The 17,165-nt window shown below is 53.2% G+C and overlaps 1 protein-coding gene across 1 annotated transcript in view; it reads right to left on the reverse strand.

The window, feature by feature from the left end:
* DSCAML1 (DS cell adhesion molecule like 1) overlaps positions 1-17,165 on the reverse strand; it is a 321,326-nt gene that overhangs the window by 134,187 nt on the left and 169,974 nt on the right. The gene's annotated exons all lie outside the window — the stretch shown is intronic.

A 17,165-nucleotide genomic window follows, 5' to 3' on the forward strand; every position in this document is an offset into this window, starting at 1 on the left:
AGCATTCCCTTCCCCAAACAGAGAACATGAGGTTAAGGGACCGGCTCAAGTTCCCCTGCTGCTCCTGGCAGCACAGGTCGGCCCTCAAAGCTCACACGTGTCCAGAAGCGCTCAGAGCTCATCCGAACGTTCTAAACCTGATCTGCTCCTGTGGGCGGATCGTGCCCAGAGGACTCAGCTTGTGACCACAGCCAGGATTCCAGAGCCTCTGGGGGTCCTTGTTTATGGGTCTAGATGCCCAGACACAGGGTCTGGAGGAAACTTTCCAGACCCCCCTCAGGCTGGGCTGCCTCTGTCAGGCCCTGACAGCTGTAGGGATGCAGAGGAGGCTACCTTCCCTTCCATCCAGAGCCTTCCCCTGACCCCGGGAGCCCCAGACAGTGTCACCCCTGTGCGCCGCCTGCCCCAGCGGATTCCCCAGGGTGGGAATCCCTGGGTCGTCACACCAGAGGTGGAGTAGGGTCCTGCAGAGACTCAGCTCCCGGTAAAGTCAGCGGCCTCTCTCCTCTCAGCCCCCTGCGGCCCATGCCACCAGCAGCCCACCAATAGAGCGGAACCTGTTCAGAGCCCCTTGGAGTGCTAAGTCCTAAATGCCGAGTTCGCCTTCAAACCTCCTCAGGTGACAGCCAAAGGGCAGCATCCCAAGGAGACTGTGGGAAGGGGAATGCAGCCACCCCCTTCCTGGTGAAGGAGAACCTTCCCTCCCAACCGGCCCAGCACATCCTCTGGGAATGCCAGCACAGCGGAAGGAGAAAGCCCAGGGCCCACTAGCTATTACCGCCTTCCTCGGCTGCAGTGGGTCTCTAGTGCTTGCCGGAACATTCAAGAGCCAGAGGCTGTTGGAGACCAGGAGCCAAAGAGGAGGCAGGGCCCGTCCATGGCAGCAGTAGTCAGGGACGGTCCGAAAGGCCCTATCACTCGGTGAGCATTTGGGAGGACGAAATCCTTGTAGGAGCTGTAACGGCCTTGGTCCTCATCACCACCCTGTCCGGGGCTTTAGGCTCCTTTACTCACAAAGAAATGGAGGGCCAGAGAGAGGAGAGATCCCTGGTGAGCTCCTTCAGCCCCAAACCTTAACAGATGGTTCAGGCCGAGCATCCTGTCTGGGCTGCAGCAATGCTGATAAATATTCAGCAGCACCCATGTTCCCCCTCTCCCTGGGCACACAGCTAGATCTCCCTTCCCAGCCTCCTGAGCACTGTTCTGGGGCCAAGGCTTTTCGGAAGCTGTGGGTATCCAAGCTCTATTTCCCCTGCCCTGGGTGCTCTAGGGGTGGAGGAGCCATATGATGGCAAGAGCCCAGGTGCCTCAAGAGTTACCTACCGACGAGGCCATTGCCTTGGACATAAACTTGTTTTGTGTTTGAGCCATTATAATTTTTTTTTTTTTAAGTAGGCTCCATGCCCAGCAACTCACAACCCTGAGATCAAGCCATGAGCTGAGACCAAGAGTCGGACGCCTAACCGACTGAGCCACCCAGGCGCCCCGAGCCATTATACTTTGGAGGGTCTGTGTTAGCACAGCCTGGCCCACCCCAACTTACACACACACACGAGAGATGTGTTCAGCTGTGTTCTGTGCAGGCGAGGCAAGGAGGAGAAAATGATGCAAAGAAGCGTATTTTACATCTCCCTCTGATCCTCCTCCCTCTCATGCTCTCTGTCTCTCATTCTCTCTCTCTCTCAAATAAATAAATAAAATCTTAAAAAAAAAAAAAAAGAAGCGTATTTTACGGCTCCTGCCTTGAGGGAGTGCGTGGAGTATTCGGGGAAATGAGGCAGACATAGGTGGCAGGGTGTTTAGCCAAACTTCCCTAAATGTGACTGAAATGAGTAAGTGACTACCTGGGGTCAGAGGAGGGAGAGTGCAGGTGCACAGCAGGGAAGGCATCTCTGGTTCTGGAAATCACCGGCACTCAGGCTTTAAGGAGATGGGGGTTTGGGTAGTGGACAGGATTTGGGTAACAGACAACTGGAATACAGGCTTGTCTGCAGGCAGAGGTGAACATTCCAGGGCTCCCTGTATCAGCCAACTTCCTCTTCAGGCTGCTGCTACTTTATAAGCCACCCCCCGCCCAGTCTGACCTTCAGGTGGGAATGCCCTTTGGTTGGTGTCAGAGCAGAACCCAGCAGAATGGCTGGGAAGCCAGAGCACCTGGGTTTTTACCTTGGCCACAGCTCTCTGGTCCTGGATCCCCCTCAACCCTCCAAGACAGCTATGACCTCAGGTCTCCCTCTGCAGTGGTGGCATGAGCCCTGTGAGGAGTCAAGCTGTGTCCCAGGAGCATCTCCAAGCGCCGGCTTTATGTGATCCCTGTTCTGGAAGTTTCTTCCTCCCTGCAATGAAGGGCTGGCTCTTTCACTACACCTGCTCTCAGGTGGGCAAGTGTTAGCTCCCTTCTTGCTTCTGGGTTCCCTCCAGCTCTAACATTCCATGCCCTTCTGGAGCTGGGAAGCAGGGAGAGCCAAATTCTGCATTCTAGGAGGGGCATGGGATGGGAGGGAGGTTAGAGTGCCCACCACCCTCCGACCCTGGCTGCTGGACCACTCTGGGAGGGCCACTTTCTGGCCCGGGGTCTCAGTTTTAGCCTCTGTGGGATCCAGCTATGCAGAAGGACAAATGGGCACTGTCTCCTTGGGGGAAACCCACCCATTTAGGAGCAGGGGAAGGAACAGCAAATTCTGATTTGCTGGCTGGTCCCACAGAGGCCTGGTGTCTAGAGTGTCTGGTCTCAGAAGACCCCCTAGTCTCTTCCACTGTGAGGAGAAGAGGTGGAGGCACAGAAGGGGGGTTGTTTGCTGTTATTATCTGGAAGCTGAGCTATCATGGTCTGGACTGCCTTTAAGGCTCTTGTTCTTTCTGCAAATTACTTGCCCTCTGCTCTTGGGCCTCTGCCAGACAGCCGTGGCCTGGCCTTTCTTCCAACTCGTGGACTCTTTAGCACTGGCCGCAGGACATGAACTATATGAACCTATATTATCCCCATGGGGTCTCTGTTAGCATCTCTCCTATGAGGCCAGTTTTGGGCATGGGGTCTCCTGCGCCTGTGCTCCCCACCTCCCAAGGGCAGAGGTCCAGGCCCTGGACTAGGTAAGCACTAGGGCACCAGGCCCTCTTGGCTCTGCTCCTCACCTACTGTGGGGCCTACAGCAAACTACAGAAGCCCGTTGGGCACCCACACCAACCAGACTCCACGGAAAGCAGCCCAAGATCTGCTACGCAGGCCCAGGAAGGGGAGGTCCACGTGAGCCAATGCAGTTTTGAGAAAAGCTCCACCACGGAGAGCTGCCTGGGAGAGGAAAATCTTGTAGGGGCTCTGATATCGAGTTTTAGATCAGTGGTTCTCCACCTTTGATGCATATGGGACCACTTTCCAAAGTGCGGAAACCTAGGGTCCATCCCCCTGAAGTTTCTGATTTTGTAGATGGGGGGTGAGGTCCTGACATCTGATTTTTTTTTAAAGATTTTATTTATTTATTTGACAGAGAGAGACACAGCAAGAGAGGGAACACAAGCAGGGGGAGTGGGAGAGGGAGAAGCAGGCTTCCCGCTGAGCAGGGAGCCCGATGTGGGGCTCGATCCCAGGACCCTGGGATCATGACCTGAGCTGAAGGCAGATGCTTAACGACTGAGCCACCCAGGTGCCCCCTGACATCTGATTTTATAAACTTCTCCGGGTGATTCTGCTGCATGGCTGGAGTTGACAGGCCCAGTGTGGGAAGCACCCAAAGCCTGCCTCCCCCAGCTAAGAGGCTGTGAATCACGGGCTCTGAAATGCAGAGCTGTTCTTGCCACACAGGGCAGTGTGCTGTATGTGGCTGTCGGAGAGCAAAGGCTCGTGCCCGCACCGCTGGGGTGATGCCCACCTGTGCTCCAGATCAGGGAGACAGCGCTGGTCCCTGGGCTGTCTGGGCCTTGGAGGGGATGCCCAGAGACCCAAATGCTCAAACTCTGCCTCAATAAAGGCCACCCTCTGTCCGATGATGCTCTTATGTCCTCCATCAGAACGTGGGCCTGGGCTGAACCTCACAGGCTCCCTGGGACGGCCCTGGTGCTGAGGCGGCTGTGACCTCACCCAAACCCACCTTCTCCCCCTTAAAAGCAGGACATGTGAGGAGGTTGCCTTGGGAGGGGCCGTTGGCCTGCCTCTGGTTGGGGCTTCCTTCTCGGCTTTCCTGACTCCATACTGATCAGTGAGGGGGTTGCCATCCATGCGGAGGGGGGCAACAACCATTCCTAGATGTGAGGGGCTGGCCACCGCAGAGCGTGAGCATGGACCTGGCTCATCCGGTGGGTCCAGCCTTGCCCCTCCCAGTTCCATGGGAGGACAGATAACTTGCCAGCAGCGGAGTCTCCTCACATTTCTCTACCTTCTACCCAGCCCCCCTCATTTCGCTGCCTACATTTCCATCACCCCACCCCTCGGCTTCCGGTGGCTACTTCAGTCAATGCAAACGAGTAAGAGAACTAAGATTTTGTGCTTATGGAGGCAGAGAGTGTCCATGAAGCTCCTAACACAGTGCTTGGCCCGTGAGGCAAGCTCGAGAAATGGAAGTGTCCCCTCTACCCCTCCCAAGCCCCATACGGCCCAAGGCAAGCCTCTTCCTTCTCGACAAGCAGGCTCCACGCTCAGCGCAAAGCCCGATGCGGGGCTCGATCCCACGACCCTCCGATCATGACTTGCGCCGAAACCAAGCATCAGACCCTTAACCGACTGAGCCACCCAGGGGCACCCCTCAATAAGTTCTTCTGACTTGGTACCCTGCTTTTAGTTTTCAGTTCGTAAGCACGCAGGAGCTGCTGGAGGGAAGGACCCAGCTGTGTGCTGAGTGTCGGGGAGCAATCAGCAGCACAGTCAACATTTTCATCAGTGCGAGTGGATAATCCAAGTGCAGATAATTGAGAACTGGGCTGCAGTCACAGCAATGGTGGCCTTCAGAGGCTAATCACCATTGATTTGAACTTTCCCTTACACGGAGGCACCACGCTTTCCACATGGCTTGGGCTTAATTTCAAAATCGGATCCCTGAATCAGAGTTAAATTTATTCTACAAGTTATTGCCATATGGCGGATCCTATCTCCCTCCAACCAGAGTGGCCGTGCCGTGTAAGGGACAAGCACTGCATCAGGTAATGGTGAGTCTGTGCTCCAATCCTACTGTCCCTGGGGACTCGTGTCACCCCCCGGGGATTGAGTGTCTCTGGTCTCTGGCCCAGGAGCTGGACTAGGTTAGTGGTTCTCAGATCCCAGATCATGGCCTAGCGGAATCACCTGGAACACATTTTAAAAAATACTAATGCCCACTTCAACAGCTCTGGGGTAGGGCCTGAACATCTCTATTTTTTAAAAGTCCCACAGTGACTTTAATGCATGGCCAGGTTTGGGAACCATGTGGCCGGGGAGTATTTTCTTACCCTACTTGTCCCCATCAGAGGCACTTACCAGGCTGGCCACCTCCTCCTCTGTGAAACTCTGAGCTTCTCTTGGCTTCCAGGACGCCCGGTGATCCATCTGCTTCCTCACTGCCACACCATCCCAATCCCCTTTCCGGATGCTTCTGTTCCGCCTCTAAATGTGCGTGTGCCCTGATATCCAGAAGCCCCTTCTCTATGGAGACTCTCCCTGGGCTTTTGTATCTACTCCCATGGCTTTAACCCCACCCGATGCCACTGGCTTCCCAGGTCTGACTCTATAGTCCTGATCCTTTTCAAGCACTGCTTCCTGTTCACCTCCACCTGGATGTCCATTGGTCCCTTCCATGCCCCAAACAGCACCCTGAGTTTGCACCCTCGCCCTCCACCCTGCGTCTCCCGTCTTCCCGGACTCCATACAGGGCTCCAATCCATCTTGATGCTAATCCAAAAATATAGGAGTTACCCACGAGCCCTCCTTCCCCCCTGCTGCCCTCATCTGATCATCAGAAGGCTTGTGGGCTTGATCTCCAAACACATCCCAGACCTGTCGACGTCTCTCCACGTACTTTGCCAGGACCTGGTCTAAGGCTCCTCACCCCCCACCTGCGCTCTGCAGCTTGGACTGTTCTCTCTGCTTCCACTTTTGCAATCCAGGCTCTGCTCGGGAGCCAAAGTGATCCTTTTAAAACATGTCTCCTCTGGTAGCTTGTCAGGACACTAAACATAAAATCCAAACTCCTTACCGAGACCTAAAGCCTTCCAACACCTGGCCCCTGTCTCTGTGGCTCTCTTCCTGGGACACTACTCTGGCCACTCCGCTCTCTTGAGTACAAGACCATCCCCACCTTGGGCCTTTGCACTGGCTATCCTTCTGCTGGGAAGCTTTGTCCCCAATCTTCGCCCAGCTGGCTCCTTCCTGTCACTTAGGCCTCAGCTAAATGTCACCTCCCCAGACAGGCCTCTGCTGACCACACGTGTCATAGATATGGAGCACTCTCTTCTACTTTCTTCAATTTCTGTTCCCTGCTCAGCACGTACCGCTGTCTGATATTTAATAGTTGGTGTTATTTTTCTTGTTTGTTTGTTGACTGTCTCCCGCAGATGGTAAAATCCGCGAGGTCAGAGACTTCATTTGCTTTGTTTACCACTGTATTCCTGGTGCCCACAGCAGCCTAGCACATTGTAGGCACTCAACAAATATTTGTTAATAAGTGAATAGATGTAAATTCCCATCCAGTTCTAGGGGTACACAATATATTTAGAATATTTAATGATGAATGATGTTATTCCATGTAAAAGTTTTGCGGGGCCCGAGAATGTGGTTTTGAATGGAATCAGTAAGTGTTTCATGGTTTCTTGTGGCTATTTAGCTGTCCAGGTGCCTCAGGCATCAAAGCTTTGCTTCTCGGAGACACAGTGAATTCCGTGAAGACAGGGACATGCTTTACTCATCTTCAAGTGTCTCCAAGAGATCAGGGTTGGGCTGAGCTCATTAGATGTTTAGGAGAATGAATGCATGGTCTTTTCACGGGCTAAGCAAGGAAAGTGAGGCAGAGAATAGGGAGGAAATGTGCTCAGGGGTCAGAAGCCTACGGCTCCTCAGTTGGCCCTATGGTTCAGCTCTGTTCTCTACTTCCTGCACACTGGAACTTGCTCCAGAGCTCCTTTCTAGCCTTCCTTGCACTCGAGAACAAGGCAAAGTCACCAGCAGCTTTCCCACTTGGGCGTCGGCTGGTGCAAGCTTTAGTTCTAAGGGGCCATCTGGTAGAGGGGGTAGAGTGACGTCAGTGAGACCAGAGTGGGCTGTGTTGGCTGTGTGACCTTGGGCAGCTACCTCATCTCTCTGTGTCTCCATTTCTTTTTTTTTTTTTTTTAAAGATTTTATTTATTTATTCATGAGAGACAGAGACAGAGAGAGAGAGGCAGAGGGAGAAGCAGGCTCCCAAGGAGCAGGAAGCCCGATGCGGGACTCGATCCCAGGACCCTGAGATCATGACCTGAGCCGAAGGCAGACGCTCAACCATCTGAGCCACCCAGGTGCCCTCTGTGTCTCCATTTCTTGATTCCTAAGAAGGAATGCACCCTAGCTTCAGGTCCTTCCAGAATTGCCGTGATGAATCATTGACAAAATGCATGGGAAGCTCTTTGTGCGGTGCTTTGCACACAGTAATTGCTCAATAAATATTGGCCATTATAACAATCGTGAATAGTTGCGGCTTCGAGCTGGGATATAGGGTACCAGGGTTCTCTGCCTACATTTCCTTCTCTCTCCCTACCCTTTGCAGCCACAGGCAAGTCACCTGGAGCCTTCTTCCTCTCTGCCTTTTTTTTTTTTTTTGCAACCCGAATAACGATAGCGCCCCTTCCTTCCAGCACTGCTGTGTGGATTAATTAGTGTTAATTAATGGGCTTTGAAAATGAAAAGCACCTAGGTAAGTGCTGATCATGATTATTAATGGGAACCATGAGCATGGAGAAGGTGCCGAACAGGGTCCTAAAATTATATAGATTACAGAAGAATGAAATCATTGAGAAGGTGGCTATTAAGCTCTGAGGCTGGGCCCCAGGTCTGCCAGCCTGCCCGGGCATTCAACCCAGAACAAAAAAAAATCTGCAGTCATTCTTATGCAGAACTACTTGGTGAGCCAAAGAGACACGTCACAGACCGAAGGAGCCAACGCAGGTCGCCAAAGCCAAAGCTGTGCCTCCTTTAAGAAGGATCGCGGGTAACTCCACCCTCTGCCCCAGTGAAAACGTGCCATGCCCATCGGCGCTTTGAGGCAGGAAGCCGTCAGTTTATTGAAGGACAGTTTGCACGCAGTGAGCCTCACCCTTCTAGTGCCCAGTTCTTCAAGTTGTGACATAGACACCGACTCTTATAACTGCCACCAGCATCAAGGTACAGAGCGGCTCCATCACCTGCTACATGCCTTCTGTCCCTTTGTCATCAGACCCTCTTCCCCCTGCCGCCCCCAGCTCTGGGGACCCACTGCTGTTTGCTGTCCCTATAGTTCTGCCCTTTCTGGAAAGTCATAGGAAGGGAATTATATGGCAAAGAGCCCTTCGAGACTGGCTTCTTTCACCTAACACAATGCACTGGAGATGAACGTGTGAAATCCGTGCATTAAGAATCTTATGTGCGTGCATTGTCTCCTTTCGTCCTCAAGACAACTCTGATTTACATACTAGTATTATCCGCATTCTATAGATGAAGAAACCGAGGCTTAGAAATGTTAACTTGATTAAGGTCACACAGCTAGTAAATCACCTCAAAGCCCACGGATTTAATCACGGTGGCACTCCGCAAGCATATTGGGAATGGCCTTTCTAGAAACCCGTATTGGCATATTTGGTTAATTATTTGCGTTGATTCTACTTCCTTTTCCGGTGGCCCTTCTTGTCCCCTGAGCTCATTCCTATCTCCTCAGAATGAACTTCCTTTTCTATGTGACTTAGCCACCCCTAGGTTACAGCTTTCTCTGAGGAACACACCCCGGTTCTCACAGAGGCAGAAACCTCCATGGCCCTGGGATGCGGGTTTCTGGATGGAGTTGGAACAAGTGCATTTTGAGGAGATAGGGATGAGTCCAGGGGGCGAGAAGGGAATCTGGGACTTTGTCGAAGAGAAAGGCTGAGTTCTATTTATTCTGGGAATCACAGCCTGGTTTCTTTTGGACTGTGTGTCTAATTTCCTTTCAGCTGCGCTTTGTTGGTTTTGGGCTCTGTATCCACTTACAAGTCCAGGGGGATCAAGGGCTGCAATGTGGTGAAACCACAGAGGCATCCTCCATATCTTTGGAGAAGTGCTGACAGGGGCTGGGGAAGGCAGGGTTGAAATGGGCTCAGCAATTAGTATACCAACAAAGGCATTTTCCTCGCACGGGGTCCCCGATGACCTCGCTGGAGGAGAGAGGGATGAGTCGGTTCCTACGGCCCACGTGACCCTCTTCTTCCCCCATTATATCAACAATTATTAAGATGTGCATGAAAGTGCACTGACCTAGTTGGGAGGTTTCATAAATATAAATAAATTAAATGGTTGTGCCTAAGGATGCCTGGGCAAGCATATGGGGGGTGGGGAAGGGAGGGAGAGGTGTTCCTGTAGGAGCGAGAGTGAGGAGGATCCTCAGGCCTGCCGAGGAAAAACCAGAGTCTCAGACTGTGAGGGTAAGGACAAACCCCACAGGGCCCTGCCTCGATGCTGGGACCCTCTGTCTCTGGGACTGACTGAGTTGGTGCCCTGGCCAGTGGGTTGTGTCTGTGCTGGATGTGGATCCCTCGGCCCCAGACCAGCGTGGGGTGGCCTGGGAAAGCCCAGACCAGTGACTTCTGGTGGCCAGTAGCCTGGTCAGTTTATCCCCGTGTGCTGAAAAGAAATATTTTCCATTTGTGTTTTGAAGGAAATCGGCTGAAGGTGAAGGAGCCTGGGTGGCAGGTGGGAGGATGGGGATGCCACTTTTCAATATTGATTTTTAAGGGGAAAGATGGACCAAAACTGTGCACAGCCCTCCACCCTTGCCAAAGCGCTGTCATACTATAATCTCATGTCATTCTCACAACAGCTTTGTGTTGGGGGTGGGGTGGGGAGGGTGTTAGTAGCATTGTCATTCCCATTTTGCAGATGAGAACGCCGATGCCCAGAGAGATGAAGTGAGTCACTCAAGGTCACCCAGTGACCAGGTGATCTTCTTTCATGAAATCATGGCCTTTCCCCTTTCCACCTGGCTTTGGGGGACTAAACAGGCTTAGGATCCTCACCCCCCATTTCTTCTTCCCTATTTCCAGAGCCTCTTCCATCCTCATCACCAGACCTCTCACGCCTAAGCCTCCTCGCCTCTGGTCTGTCCCCTTCCAGTTCCTCCTGTGTACCCTGGTGGCAGGCAAATCTCGAACACGGCTCCCAGCTCAGCACCCCTCTGCCCCACACACCTGGGCTTCCCTTTCCCTACGGGACACTATGCACAGCGTGCACCTGCTCAGTCAGCTTCTACGGTCTGGCGCCATCTCACCCCACGTGAGTCCCCTGCTGTCCTATGAGGCTCAGCTGTAGCCCCACCTCATTGCGGGTGACTCCTGATTACCCCAGCCTGCCGCTTGGTCCCTTCAGCTACTGCCTGGAGCACTGTTACCTTGCCTTGCCTTGCTAGTCACTTCCTTCCGTGTACGAGTCTGCCTCCCGGCACCCACCTGAGCCTGGCCGTCCCGGGGGTGTCTGACAGCACAGGCCCAGACCACCCTCTGCCCTGACACCTGGGTATAGTGTGCCCTCTGCACATCTCCACCCACAGCATGGGAGGGATCGAACCTAGAAGTCTCAGAAGTCCTTTGCAGCCCACGCTCCCCGTTTACGATCACGGGCCTCATCAGCCAGGGGTGTAAAAGACCCATATGATCTAACATTGCTCTTCTCCAAGAATTTGCCTTTTAACAGGTGCAATGCTTTCAGCCAAATGAAAGCTCTGATGTTTTGGGGGTGGGGAGAGCTTCCTGATACCCTGCTGGGGGTGGGGGGGTGCATCTCTTCAGGGCCAAGGGCCAGGCCTGCTTTGTGGAGATTTTCCTATACTCCCCGCTCCCTCCTCCCCCACCTCCCCCTGCAACCTTAAGGGATCCTCAGGGAACTAAGAAAATAGAAACACATTTAAATTCTTTTCCGCTTCTGTCCCCTTGCATTCAGATGACTGACTCATGCTGGCCCCATCTCCCCTGTCTCTAACTCTGGGCTCTAACCCCGAAGGGCAGGAACAGCGTCTTTGGTCTAGCTCCACTTCCACATCTGAAACTCAGGCGGGGATTCTCGGTCTGATTCATCACCTGCCACACACCTCCACTCCCACCTGCCAGGTTAGAGTCCTACCAGCTCTCAGGAGCCAGCTTCTACCCAAGATGGGGATGTTTAGGAGGAAGAACCAACCCCAAAGCCAAGCAAGAAAGCAAGGTGTTTGCCTGTGATTGTGGTTCTACCAAGGGATCGCTTGGGACCAGGTCTGCCCAGATCCAGAGCACGTTGTCCGTGGATGCCTGATGGCATCAATGTCATTTGCTGGGCGCAATGCTGGACCCCTTCTCTCCTGACCTTTCAGAGTCCTCAGAGCAAAGCCCTCAGGGCTTGGCTGGCTCTGGCAGTTCCACTGTTTGCTCTGGGTTCAGAGTCGGGAAAAATCAGACATGTGCGTCCATTCTGGTGGGGTGTGCGGTCGCTCTAGTTGGTTTTCAGAAGCTTCTCGAGTGTTGCTCGTTAGATGTGAACAGAGAGGATGGGGCCCATCGGAGTATAACACAGCGGCAGAGAGCACAGGTTTGGGGCAGGTACTCAGTCTCCCCATCTGTAAAATGGTTTCACAGTAGTACCTACCTCCCCGAGCTGCTGGATGAGGAAAGTGCCCAGAGCAGTGCTTGGCATGTGGCAAGTCTTCAAAATATTAGCTCTTGTTACCACGATATGACTTAGAGCCACAGCAAATATTACCAGTTAGCAATGGATGGCCTGGGTATTTGCTGCAGCTTCATCTTGATGATTCTGGTCCAGATTATCCTCGCCAATATTCTCTCTCAGGATTATTCAGGGCTTCCTGTATTCACAGTCATTCAGCACTTCCATGTGACTCATCCCATTTTGATGTTCAGCAAAACGGAATTAGGAATTCGTATTTTCTACCCCCAAACGCGTGTTTCCAATCAAGTGCAGATGATCGGGGAGGGATTATCTGTTGTTTGAAATGGTGGTTTTACAGCTTCTACTAATACATCTGTACACGTGCATAAACAAGAGGAGCCCTTGTATTCATGGGGTATTTGCAGTCCTCTGGGGGTCACCCAGTCGACCTCTGACCGCACCCCCTGCTGATCTTCCCTGAGCTGTCGCTTGGAGGAGGCGGCGGCAGGTGGGAGGACTGGTGCCTGTCGGGGAGCTCAGGGACAGGGAGTCACTTGGCCAGGGACCCCACTCATTCCTTGGAGGCTCAGCTGAAATGTCACTTCCTCTGTGAAATCGTTTTGGCCAATTTCCTGTCAGAATGAATCACACCTTTCCATGTTCTCAGAGCCTGTGTGTTTATACCACAGGCCTTTCACGGACTGTTCCCCTGAGCACCCCGAGGGCGGGATGGTCTCTGATTCATCGAATGTCCCAAGCATCCCGGCACCTGCCTGGAGCAGGGGAGGCTCTGGGGAAACGTTTGCTGATAAAGGCACGAATGTCCTTGGGTGGCTGATCACTTCTGGCATTCTAGAATGCTGGGAGGAGGGACCCGAGAACCAACCTCTGGATCCACTGGACCAACCCTTCCTTTTATGGATCTGAAATCAGTCCTCGCAAGGACACTTTCTTTTCCAAATGCTCTCTTCCCAGACACAGCATGCCCAAACTCCAAATGCACATTTTGCTCCTCTCTTCGGGCAGATGCGAGCTTGCCACAAGACGTGAAAATCTACATCCGGGACATTTTGGGGAGAAGGATTTAATCTGGCTCTCTCTAGTTCCCGTTTTCCCACTCAAAACACCGAGGGGTGTTTCAGTGGTGTTGGGAAGGGGGTTGAAAGCACAGGGTGGCCTCAACTCTGCCCAGCCTGTCACATCTGTCCCCATGACCCACCCCTCTCCCCACACGTACGTTTACCTTTATACAGTTTACAAAGCGATGCACAATCAGGTGAGACCCCCATTTTACGGACAGACTAACTGAGGCTAGGCATAGGATCCTGGAAAATGTGTGGACACGGATGCTGGACTCCTGGCTCTGCTCTTTCTAGCTGTGCAACATCAGCCAAGTTCTTTAACCTCTCTGGGCAACAGTTATTATATTCGCTAGGGACCAGGATGCCCCCCTTGGCAGGGTTTGGATGATGACTGAAGACATGCCCAGGCCTCCCCTCCCTGGAAATGGTGATTACAAACCACGTGCCTCGGCAGGGGCCAGACTTTGTCTCCTTCCATGGGGCTTCCCACAGTTCTCTTCCTTCTGCCTTCTCTTTTCCCACTTGCCGCCCGAGTCTGGGTTCTGTTGGTGATGGATGGAGCAGGAACCTCATGCAAAGTGCCATGCCAAATCGTGCCCTGATGACACTCACCAGCCTGCCCCGGCCTCCAGCCAGCAGTGAGTGGCAGTGCTGTATATACGTCTCAACTCCTGAATGTCACGTTCAGACAGCATCGAGGAGTAGGGAAGGACCCCATCAGACATCACTAGGGCAAGAGTTTGAGAACCCCTCATTGTCATGGCAGCAGCAACGCCAATAATGACAGGATAAAAGCGATGTCTTCCTGGCAGAGTCCAGCCCGGGTAGAAAGAGCAAAATCTCAGAGGTACTGAGTCTTTTCGAGGTTTGTTCTCTGTGCTTATTTGGGGACACCAAGGAATCCTGCCTTCTGCGTGGGCAGCTCTTCCCAGGGTTTGCAGACACCAGACTGGGGCCCCACCAAATAGCTAAGCTAGACTTTGGTTAATAGAAAGCTGGAGCAGAAAAAGGTCTTAGCAATAAGTTAGTCACAGCCTCCCCCAGCTGAGTTCAGAGTGGGGGGCATAGGCGCAGGAAGGGGGAGCAGCCAGACCAAGGCCGCGGAGCTGGGACTTTGACCCAGCTCGCGCTGTTCTCAGCTTGGTTGTTCAATCCCTTCTATTTGATTGCACGGGCAGGATAGGATCCAGACTGGAGGTAAGATGGTGCAGAAAGCAGGAGGACTAGCGTCAGTCCAGAGACGAGGAGCTGGGAGCAGGAAAGGCACGTCAGAGAATCGGATGCTGCTTCCATGATGGGTCTCCAAGGGCAGGGAGAAGCCTTCGGGCCCCAGCCTTCCACGAGCAGTGCAATCTGAACCGTTCTTCTGCTCTGGGGTATGCTGCCGAAGAGGAACGATTCCTCCCGCCCAGGTAACATCTCCCGGTGTTTTAGCGATTTACCGCATCTTATACCCAGCTTTTGGGGATAGAAACTGCCCAGTGCCGAGGCCCAGCAGACTGTTTTGGAGTGCGGTGACGATCACAAGGGGAGGCTCTGTGGGATGCTGCCCTACGGTCTCCCACAGCCCCCTCGGATCCTAGCCTCTAGGACAGACACACAACCACGTTGGCTCTTCTCTGGACAGATTCTTTGGGTGGGTGGCCACATGCTGTGGTGGCCTCAGGGAGGAGGCTCTCGACTTTTGCCGGGGGTCTCTCCTGTTGCTATCCCAGGGGATGCCTTCTTAGGTCCAGATCCGTCACCACTGCCCTCACTCCTCTGGATAACTGGAATAGCTGACCTGCCAGGCAATGAACCAATGCTATGGGCATTATCTCATTTAATTCTCTCCCAAAGACCCATGATATAGATATTATTATTACCTCTATTCAGTAGTTGAAGAAATTGACAGTGAAACAGGGTTAGCAGCTTGCCCGAGGTCAGCTAGGTGGAAGATGGCAGAGCCAGGGCTCCAGCCAGGCAGGTTCCCGACATGCTACTCTGTGTTTCTCGCAATGCCCCTGTCATGCTGTCCCCAGCCACCCCAGCATGCCTGTGAGTGTTGTCACCCTGGTCCAGGCTGCGAGGGCTGATGACATCTCCCTCCCTCCCCCTCCCTCCTGCAGGGGTCCTGGGACCCCAGCTGGAGGAACTGCCTGTCAGAGCTGAGTCAGGCCAATGTTCTCCACGTTTCTCTGCAGCCTCGGGGCCCCAGCTGCCTTGCAGAGCCTACACAGAGATGATGAACTAAAGGAGCAGAGGATAGATCCAGAGTGTTAACTCTTCTGGGAGTGGAAAACGAAAGGGGTGGAAATGTGACTTGAAAAACAAAAACTCTCCCTCGGTGTTCAGGATTTAGGGCCGTTCTTGTTATTCACCCCTCTTCTTTGTCCCTCACTCCCATCCTGACAGAGAGTCAGGGGCCGAGCAAGCCCATACTGACAGGGTCCTCTTGGAGGGCTCCCTCCTTGGCGGGAGCGGGGAGAGCTGTGCTGTCTTCCTGGGCCTGAAAGAGCCCCGTGGTCCTGAAGGAACCCCTGCCCTTCTCTGCCTGGATCTCCACATCTGACATCCTGGGACTCGGCAACACTATCGCTCTAAGCCTCAGTGTAATCCACCACCACTCGGGGAAAACCCGTTCACTGTTTCTTGTTCAGACACTGACACGGGACGTCAGTGTGGCAGGTGCCGTCCCGAGCATGCTGGTGATAAGAATTCATTCAATCCCGGGACAAGCCTCTGGGGGGTTTCACTGTTCCTCCCATCTCAGGGTCAGGGAAGCTGAGGCACTAAGGTCACAGGGCTAGCAGGTGGCAGGGCCCGGAAGAGATTAAGGCAGTCTGGTACAAGGGTCCATGCTCTCAATCGCCCCCCAGGCTGCCTCTGCCATCTTTGTCAGTGATCCCTCGCAGAAGGCGTCATGTGCTGGTCCCTCTCTGGGACAGAGGGGTCCACTCACTGAGGACTGAGTGCCACCTTGGTAATTGGAGGGCCCCTTTAGGCGACTCTGGTTTCCCGTCTGGCCCTAGGTAGCCCGTGCAAACTGCAGGGGCAGATGAATCCGGGATAACACGGGCTGCAGTTCCCAAACAAAGCCACAGCGACAAAGCTCTCCTCTCCCTGAGGCCCCTGAGCAGGTGCATCGAGGGACATGAAGCGTTTTGTAGGTTATTATGCAGACACACACGTGCCCTGGATGCCAGTGAGGCAGAGCTAGAGCCTTCACACCCCACAGCCTTGGCCAGGCTGCTGCAGAGAGCTCTGGAGTATGATATCATCCAGGGACTGTCAAGCGCTAAACATTCGAGATGCTTGCAATCATAGACAGGAGGATCTAGTAAGGCGGGGTGGGTCAGGCTGAGCTCCAAATACTGACTTCAACGGCCAGGATGGGAAGCAGGCAGGTGAGGTTGGCTTGGGGCTCCTGCCACCCCACCTCACTGGATCCTCCTTCCCTTCCCTCCTCCTCCTCCTATCTCCCGCTCCCTGACAAGCAGGGAGCATGAATGCAGGATCAAGGGACCCTGCTGCCATCTGTAGAGAAGAAAATGAGGCTCATCGACCCAAATAAATAGAATAAGCACATGCAGGGGGAGAGTAGCTACTATAAAGAAGCATGAGGCATGGTTTGGGGAGGCTCTTGTAGGAAGAATGGGGGATGGGGTTCAGAGCCCCCCTGACTTGGCTTATTCCAAGCCTCAGATGAGACTGGGGAAGGGGGTGGCGGCCTCCTTCTCTACCCTGATCAAATATGAGCCCGAGAGGGGGCCTGTAAATATAGCGAAGCAGATGACAGGTATCGCTACATATTAAAATGCAAGCAACCAGAGCCTGCCTCCGGCCGATACCGCAGTCCTCCTTGGAGAGGACTGTTAGACCAAGCTGAATCAGAGGCATGGGGCAGCCCTTCCTCCTGTCACCCAGATATTCATTTATTCAAAACAAACACGCACTCAAAGTCTTTTTATTCTAAGTGAACAAAGCAAACACATTCTGCAGGCAGAACAGCCCCCCTCCCCCAACTCAATGTGTTTTCATTAATATAAATTGTTTGCAGTAGGCAAATTAATTCTAGAAATGGTTTTTAGACACGGCAAATCTTTCTTGTAAAGCAAAGGATGTGCGAGGGCCCTCTGCATTTTCGTACGCACCAGGGATCTTAGGTAAATATAATAATGCTGATAATGATAATCGATGCTTATTACAATGGTCAGGCTTAACAACCTGCTGTACTCAGAGCTGATTGGAGCGGCTGGATCCAGGTTCTGAGTTGCGTGGAACCCCAGGGAGTGGGCAGGTGATGGGAGGTA

The sequence above is a fragment of the Mirounga leonina genome, unplaced genomic scaffold (genome assembly GCF_011800145.1).
Source record: "Mirounga leonina isolate KUSES-001 unplaced genomic scaffold, KU_Mleo_1.0 Mir_153, whole genome shotgun sequence".
NCBI lineage: Eukaryota > Metazoa > Chordata > Mammalia > Carnivora > Phocidae > Mirounga > Mirounga leonina.